Raw genomic sequence first — 8177 nt, 5'->3', positions numbered from 1 at the left:
CTTAGTACGAGAGTGCTTACTTAGTAGAGAAGTATTGAGAACAAGTGCTAGGCTTATAATATAGTAAGTATTCTGGTTATACTAAGAGTAGAGCTTCCTTAAGGGAAAATTTGAAGAGCAGACTTGGCGGAGCCAGAAAAAGTTTAACCTTGTTTAACCGGCTGCGCTATGCTTTCACAATAAAGCCGTGCAAACACGGATTTTAAACAGTGAACTACAAAAGAGCTAGAAATGGTCCAAAACAACCAATTACTACAGCTTCTTGTGCTGAGGTCACTTCCTACAGGGACAGGTAGGCTGCTCAAGGCTCCCCACTCCCACTGGTGAGCAAAGAAACTTCCTTCTATCCAAGTAAGGTAATGGACAACACAGGAACTATACCACAGCCCAGAATACAGCAATGCCTGTAAACTGGTCTAAACTAGTCGAGGAAGGAGAGAAAACAAGGATTATTTTTTTTGTTTTTTTGGTAGAAACACACAGAAAATGCAGAAACAGTGATAAATTAGTTACACAGGCTAGCACACTTTAGTGGGCAGCCTCCACAGTTAAATTAAACAAACAAACAACAAACTTTCGATCAAATTCGACTAAAATGTAACTTTAAGTGCAGATTTTAAAATAATGCAGCAAACAGTTAAAAAACAGTTCAAGCTAGTTCAGGGTAAGCTACAGAAGCTATTCCAAGTGAAAAAAGCAAAGATACTTAAATCCAGAAAGTAGTCGCTTTTCTGAGTTCCCTGCTGCTAGGACCACTCTGCAGACCCACGAGGAGCTTGTCTGAGTAGTATAGCCAGAAAAACACCCAGAGGTGGATTTTAAACAGTGAACTACAAAAGAGCTAGAAATGGTCCAAAACAACCAATTACTACAGCTTCTTGTGCTGAGGTCACTTCCTACAGGGACAGGTAGGCTGCTCAAGGCTCCCCACTCCCACTGGTGAGCAAAGAAACTTCCTTCTATCCAAGTAAGGTAATGGACAACACAGGAACTACACCACAGCCCAGAATACAGCAATGCCTGTAAACTGGTCTAAACTAGTCGAGGAAGGCGGGAAAACAAGGATTATTTTTTTGTTTTTTTGTTTTTTTGGTAGAAACACACAGAAAATGCAGAAACAGTGATAAATTAGTTACACAGGCTAGCACACTTTAGCATGTCATCTAACCTGAGTGTCAAAGGAAAAATATACTTTAAAAATTATCAAAACACGGTAGGTTCAGGTTAAGGCACTTTAATCTTGCAGCAAGGAGACAAAAACGTGCTAATACAGAGTTTGTCTAACTAGAAACAGGAAATGCTTACATTTTTATACACTTTCTAATAAGACATTGCCTACCAAGCTGACATAGTGAATCACAAGTTTTGTCATCATCATTTAGTAATAATTACCTTCATAATATTCTGCTGATTTATCAATTTTTGTGAGAAACTTCCTAAGGAAAACAACGTGGCCTTAGCTACCACCGGTTAGATACATGCAGTGTTACCATTCTAGGTACTATGGCTAATTCGAGCATAAAGCGGGTAGTTCATTTCTCTAACACTCCTTTGTCTATACTATCTCTAAACTTCTGCAGCTACACATGTTCTCATACTTCAAATAGAGCTGATTGTTTAAAATCATTACATTTACAGAATATAGCATTGTTCATTCATTCTCTCCTGACCTAGCAGATAACCACCTGCTTCTCAAGTACATTTCCAAAAGGCATAAACATGAATATTGCTGTGCTAGCAATTATTAGGTCAGAGGGCATCTTGCAAGTTTTAGAAAGCACACTGCAGTTTCAAAAAGCATCTTTTCAGTCTCATATGAAACTCAACTATATATAAAACAGTGCATATAAAATAGAATGAAAAACGTGTTAACTTATTTAGTTTCTAATTAGCATTAAGTATACACACATTAATACATATTTTTCTGACACTGAGCTACATCACTTCCTCTTTCTCTTACTACTAATGCTCTTACTGACTCTAATCTGGCACATTCTATTACACCAATCTAACACTTCTCACTCACATTAGCTAACACTTGACATAATGTCTCCTTCCAACTGCTCATACATTCTAAAATCCATTACTTCATTCATCTATCTTATTATTCCCATTTAGACAACACACAGCTGGAATTATCACATAGACACCTCACTTGGTAAATTAGATTTGTCTCGATGTATTGCAAATGATGTATATTACAGATACATATACTACTTAAATTCTGACTTTCTTTGTATTCCCAGGCTGACACTGAAATTGGATACTTTTTTTTAAATTGGACAACTTTAATTAGTGTTCTACTCTAGTAAACAATTTTTAAATAAGCTTTAATGCAAAAACACTTCTTTAGTCTAGTCAACTTGTAAAAATGGTACTGTAGCATGCCTTACTACAAAGCACAGAAGAGATCAAAGTTTTAAAACCTCTTTTATTCAGTACAGGCCTTAACTTAATTCAGTCCGTGTTTCTTTAAATCATAGTATGATCTGACATCTATATTCTGCATATTAAACTTTTTTTATTAACATCCCCACTTATACTGTTCAAGTATGGATCTATGTCAGATTATCGAAGTTCTGAAACTTCAAAATTCATATGGCCAAGACCATATGATTGAAGTTTCGGAACTTTGAACATTAAAAAAATTTTAAAAAAAAATTCTATTTTTGACATTTTTGCAGGGGGCAAGACCTGCACCCCCCACACTCCCTGCTAATTAAATATACCTGCTCCGAGAGCTTGCTACATTGCAGAAAAGGGTAAATTTGCCATTTAGCTCTGTACCATGATCTCCATTCAAAATGTTTGAAGTTTCAAAACTTCGATCATATGGTCTCGACCATATGAATTTCGCAGTTTTAAAACTTTGCTAATCTAATAGGGATCCATATATGTATGTTCCTGCATTCTTGTATTAAACTCGTGAATATTAATTTCAGTATAGAATATTTTAGTCATTGAGCTATGCACATACTTTTAATATTCTTACTCAAAAGTTGTTGCAGGTCACTGAAAGCAAATACCATATAAAGAGATGTCAAAGAAACGGTCTTCAAAATATTATTCACTCATTTATTAAGTGCTTATAAGTTCAGTAATTTAATTCCACTTACAACATTGTGTTTGCCATTTTCAGGAATCTCAACATATCCTATGTTTTTTTAGCAACCTATATGTCAAAGAGGGTAATTCTCATATGTGCTCTTAAATACTGCAAATAATGTTATGGTGCTATCAATTCTGGAGTCACACGCAAGGAGTCCTGCAGGAAACCATAACATAAAGTAGATTAGCAAAGGATGATATTTGATCTTAAGTGTAGCAGAGCCTGCTGTTTATATATTTTCAAATATGGCATTGTTAGACAGCTGGCTATAATATGTCTGGTCATAGACCACTTTGTCACAGCCCTCTTGTTCTTGGCAAAAAGTGCCAACAGGTGACAAAGACATTTTGGTTTTTTCCTAGAGTTTGCCCCTACAGCAGCCTTGCTGTGAGAGACCCACTTTACCATTGCTGTTTAGTATAGCAAACTCTGAAGTTTCGACACCATGGGAAAGTTATGATGTGATCTTGGAGAACTGAAATCTCACACTTCTGGCAATGGTTAAAAGGAGCTCAGTGAAAGGGTTTGTGACCAAAGGAATTATCCAGATAACACATGGATTTCTGCTCTGCTCTTTATAAAAGTAAATCTGTGCCCTAGGTGTCAAATTGTTAACAAACTATTTAGCTACATAATGCCCCTTGAACAAAGAAATGTTTCATAATTGCACTCTTTAACAGCTGCGTTATATTTACTTGACATTGTTTTATACATTTACAATGATGGACTTTCAATAATGTAGTAAAACTCTGTGACATCCAGGGTGACATTCAAAATAGTTCATCGATGATATGAACATTTTTGAAAATGTGTTGGCGTCAGTATAAAATACCTGACCAAAGAGAAATAAAAGAAAAATGAGAATGCCAGACAGGAAGAAGAGAAAGCAAAGGGAAAAATAAAGCAGAAAAAACGCATCAATTAATGTATGAAGGGCTACTCATTCTTTTATCCTTTTTCAATTCTCCAGTTCTGAATTACTGCAGGCTGTAGCAGCTCTAACTTCCTTTCACAGGGCATCTAAGGAAACCACACCACAATTCTTCTGTCTGGTCTGCAAGTACTTAAAAATGCACTTAACTCTGAGGTGCAAATGAGATGGTGCTTTTAAATAAATTGTACACTGACTGAAGTGGAAAATATTGTTAAAAGAAATCAGCCACATCTGACATGCAAACCACTTTAAGAAAATTGGCAGTTAATCACATGCAGTAATACATGTCTATATTAACAAAAACTGCATGCATAAATTTTGTTACAGAACACTGGTTTTCAAAAAAAAAATGATAAAAAAGTCATTAAGTGAATGTTGTATCTCACTTTGTAATTAAAAGACGTGATTCACCAGCCACAGTTTGTCAGCCATATATCGTGTAGTAGAATCTCTTTGAAATTAATAAGGACAGCTACTATAGCATGTGACTTGTTTTCACTTTGTGCAAGATATTAGGCCTTAATTGTTAAGTACAAAATGCCAGCCCAAAATGAATCCCTACTCACAGTAATGTGAGATGGCACTGCTGAAGTCCTGGTGCATGAAGACAAGAATTGGCCATTGTGCAAAGTAGCTGCTCTCAAGACAAGGACTTATTTATGGGACTGACCTTTAGCACATTGAAGACAACAGGTCTCTAATTTTAAATGTAATGCTTCCCTGGCAGTTCATAGTTGTAGCTGCTTGTGTATTTTGTTAATCTCACTTTTTTATTGAAGAGTGAAAATTGTTACAGTCACTGCATTCATGATTAGCTAAAATTAAATTGCTTAATTCATTGAAGGCAACGATGAATATAACAAGTCCGTGGTACAGCAATATAAATAGATGTCTTTCACCCTTCCTTTCATTAACTTGCTGTCCTCATCTGTGGCTATACCTGAGTACTCTTGCTACTTGTCTTAAGTCATCATAGCGGGATGATATTTTTCTGACAGAAATACAGGTGTGGAAGTTAGCTCCTCAACCAGATTTAGCAACAGCCTTTAGTTCTCATAAACATAGAATCTGTCAGCAGCTAAGGAGAGAACTGTCTTTGCATAGCTTATCTTCTGATTTCAAACTCAGATCTGCTGTGTTCCACACTATTCTGTCTAGGACTCCTGTACAAGTGGTTGAGGTAAATTCCCTTGAGCTTCAGTGTCCTGAAAAAAAAAACACAGAGGAATGTAATCTAATCATTGTTTTCAATAAGAAATAATTTCTCCCATCTTCGAGTTAGTGCAACTGTGGAGTTGGTATACATATGTTCAGAGAGATGGAGGACTTGCCCCTCTGCAAAAAAAAAAAAATGTATGAACCACGAAAAGCAGAAACAAATTGATAAAAATCCAGAAGCACTATGGCAAAAAAACGGCAACGCAAAATAATGAATTTGTTTTCTAGTTTAATAAGATACACGCTTAAAATGCTTAAAGTTAATTTTTCAACTTTCTGTATTGCAGGCATTAGTTTTTGCCATTTATGATGCTTGGGATTGTGAAAATTGTTGTTTCATAGCAGAACCTCAGTCTTGGTCTGGCATTTTCTTTAAACTTTCATAACATTCTTTCATCTATATTCCAAGCATCCCTAAACCTCTATTTCAGGTCTGTCCTTATATCTGCTTTTAAGATGACATGTTATTAACTACCACTCTCTCGGTTAAAAAATAGCTCCTAACATTCAGCCTAAACTTTAAACCACTGATCCAGCCTTACAGTACAATTTATGGTTCTCATACATATCTCCCCCTTCTTTCATAAAATAACCAATTGAAGGTATGCAAAATGTATTTCTTTCTCTGCACATTGTTTTATTATGTGGTCTCCAAAACTTGGTAGATTACTCCATTTGGGCATGACCAGCGTACTGTGCAAAGGCATTACCACTTCTTCACTGTATATATATATATATATATATATATATATATATATATATATATATATATATATATATATCCACTGTTATAACCTTCACACACAGTCACCTTGTTTAGCCTCACTAAGTCATACTTTTTTGTAAATGGAGAAATGTGAAAAAAATGCAAATGCATTCACTGAGTAAAGTAACATTGAGATGGTAACATCAAAGTTAAACTGGAAATGATCCTCACAAAAAAAAAAAAGAAAGAAAAAAAATGAAAACAGAAATCTTTTTTGCAAGACAAGTCATGTTTCCCTGCACCACCCATACTTCCCTTTCTTAAATATGCTAACTTCTTGGTTACACAAATATGGAAAAAGGACAAACACTGCAGTAGTAAAAATACTTACCTGCAACTTATTTGCAGCCTTTATCTGACAGCAGAAGAAAAGCTGAGGTACGTAAGCAGATAACAAAAAAACACATACACAAAAATCTCCTTTGTTGTCTTATAGCAAAGCCTAGTTAATACTTATTGCTCTATGAGCAAAACACGCAAAATAACTGAAAATTAGTATAAACACATCTTTGTTCAATAACAGCACACCTTCACATAGCTCTCAACCTTCCATCTCCAAAATGAGGAACACTCACCTTCATAACGTGGAACAAATGGGCAAAGTGTGGAACACATACTAATGGCTTACCAACAACTTCAACTAGGAAGGTCATAGGATGGTTAAAATATGCTGATTTTACTTATAAAGAAGATCCTTTAATGAATTAATATGATTAATTTCTATTTACCATTGATTTCACTTAAAAGATTCCTAACACTGAATGTGTGGCAGACTCTTTCAATGTGGAACTTTGAGGAACATGAACTTTTTAAGACCCCAAATGAGGTACATTCCTCGTAATGAGGTAACTTGAGAGGTATGCACCTTCACACATTGGGTGCAATATTCCAGATGCTGACAACATTTCTTCTAATTATTTGACATGCCCCCTTCATGACATTAGGTTGTCATAACAATAATCTCAACTATTCCTTCTTGCATTGTGTTATCCATTTATATGTGCTATGCTGTGGTATCTCCCCTCCACCTTTCCATCTTCAATAGTTTAAGTTTGTATTTTGTGTACTGGATCTTACGGGACTTTCTTGGCTATTCTTCTATTAACTTAAGGTCCTAATTCATTTCTAACCAACCCAGATTGGTCAGCATTGCATAGAACATGCTGTGGTTTCTATTTAGCATTTGTTTACCAGGAATGTCTGACTTGGAATGAAGCCAATTTTCAGGAGAGGCCCAGGGAAAGCACTCCAGACACATGTCTTTGTAATGTAGGAGGAAACCAGAGCACCCAGTGGAAACCCACACAAATACAGGGAGAACATGCAAACTCTACACAGAAGGCACTCCAGCCGAAAATTAAACCAGAGAACCTCTTACTGTGAGGCAACAACACTACCACTACACCAGCCATAAACATAACTGAGGTCCCACAGAGATGTGAACTCTGATTGCTGGATCCAAAGTCCAGAGTGCTAACCATTACACCATGGGACCACATGGTGGACATGGTTTTGCACAGATGAATATCTTTTTCATGCAGTGTTCTGTAATGTTGTTAATGAATATATCCTAAGACTAACAGAAACAACTTTTCTATGACATATAGATGTTTTTCACTAACTGTGAATAAGGCAAGCCCACTGAATACACATCCCCTCTTCACACAGTAGGCAAAGGTAGACTGTGAGAATCAAACCCCCACCTGTTGCAGTGTCTAGGTCTACTAGCACAGTTGTTGAGCCAACATGTAACTTTCTTCTGACTCCACACAATTTAGGTCCTCTTTTAGAGTCCAAACTCATAAAGTCAGAGCTAGCAATAAGACCACTCCAGTTAAATATAAGCAAGTACCTGTGACCAAGATTAATGCTTCCACTCTTGCACCATGGTGCATGTGTTATCTAAGTTGAATACATCTTTAATCAACACATGCTACATGTTTATTTAGTCATTTGCAAATTCAATGAAATGTAATTTTAAATTTGGTATGTAGTACATTTTAAGTAAGTTTAATATGTTGCTGTTTACTGTTTTCCTTCTAGAGCTATATGTTATAGAGGCAAATGCCTCCTAATAAGAGCTTATCATCCACGGCATAAATTATTTTATGAAGACAAATAACAGACAGCATCTGAGACACAAATTTAAA

General features: G+C 35.9%; 1 non-coding gene across 1 annotated transcript; it reads right to left on the bottom strand.

The window, feature by feature from the left end:
* Positions 1-7450: 7450 nt before the first annotated feature.
* Positions 7451-7522, bottom strand: TRNAQ-UUG. The gene has a single exon. It is a non-coding gene; the product is annotated as a tRNA-Gln (tRNA).
* Between the last annotated feature and the right edge of the window lie 655 nt (positions 7523-8177).

Source organism: Protopterus annectens, chromosome 12.part0, assembly GCF_019279795.1.
Source record: "Protopterus annectens isolate FY-2018-M chromosome 12.part0, PAN1.0, whole genome shotgun sequence".
Classification (NCBI taxonomy): domain Eukaryota; kingdom Metazoa; phylum Chordata; order Ceratodontiformes; family Protopteridae; genus Protopterus; species Protopterus annectens.
Note: the sequence above shows the minus strand (reverse complement) of the source record. Positions and strands in the feature narration are given on the sequence as shown.